Below are 1,175 nucleotides of genomic sequence, written 5' to 3'. Positions count from 1 at the left end.
TCAAAATGACTCCTTCTGTGTTATTTTCAAAACTGAACAAGTAAACATTTCAAAATTTGAGAGATTTAGGGTCTCACTAGAATGATATTGTAGTATCATTAAGACTCAACGCGTTTCCTTTTAGCTGGAAGGGCCATCTTCCAGTAATTTGCCATAAATAACGAACACAAAGGGAAAGAGGTGAGGCACCTGATACATGTTCTCTAGACCTTTTAGAAAATATGGAATTGTTCCTTTGGCCACATACACGCGAATCTACGAAAAAGGTGATAATGTAGACATCAAGGGAATGGGTGCTTTCCAAAAAAGGAGTGCCTCGCAAATGTTACCACAGCAAAGCTGGAAGAGTCTACAGTGTTACCCAGCATGCTGTTGGCATTGTTGTAAACAAGGGCAAGATTTTTGCCAAGAGAATGAATGTGTCTACTGAGCATACGAAGCACTCTAAGAGCCAAGTAAGTTTCCTGAAACGCGTGAAGGTAAATGATCAGAAAAAGACGTCAAAGGGAGAGGTGTCTGAGTTCAACTGAAGTGCCAGCCTGCTCCACCCAGAGAAGAACTTTGTGAGAACCAATGGAGAGGAGCCTGGGCTGCTGGAACCTATTCCCTATGAGTTCATGGCGTAATAGGTGTTAAAAAAAATTCTGAACTGTACAAATGTTTCTCTTCATTGAGACGTGTGGCGCCCCCCTCCCTTAAAGAAATATTTAAACTACATTTTGTATCCAAAAACCTCAATACTCTGCTGTTAAGTAACACATTAATACGCGTTCTCTGAAAATACATAGCCATATATAGGAGTTTCAAATAACTGCATAAACTAGATACTGTGATATCATCTACCAGGTACTTAGTACCTATCTTAGGTACTAAGAACTGTGAAGGATCCTGTCTGAATACAAATTAAACATAAGCCCGAGACCTTAAAAAATAATCCTTTTGTTTGAAATGATCAGAGAGAAAGACTTCTCACTTAAAAATAAATCTTAAGTTTTCAGGAACCATTCAAGTTTAGTGTAAACTCCATTCTGAAAATTGGAGAATTTTTGCTTTTGCTTGATTTTGTAATCCTACATGATTTGTATTTTAAAAGACTGGGTAAGATTAAGACGACGGAGGGGCAAAGAGCTCAGATCCAAGACCGAATTAGCTTGTAGAATCCCCAGCATTTGACG

This window comes from Rhinopithecus roxellana, chromosome 5, assembly GCF_007565055.1.
Source record: "Rhinopithecus roxellana isolate Shanxi Qingling chromosome 5, ASM756505v1, whole genome shotgun sequence".
NCBI classification, from domain to species: domain Eukaryota; kingdom Metazoa; phylum Chordata; class Mammalia; order Primates; family Cercopithecidae; genus Rhinopithecus; species Rhinopithecus roxellana.
The sequence above is the reverse complement of the archived record's forward strand: the minus strand, read 5'-3'. Positions refer to the sequence as shown.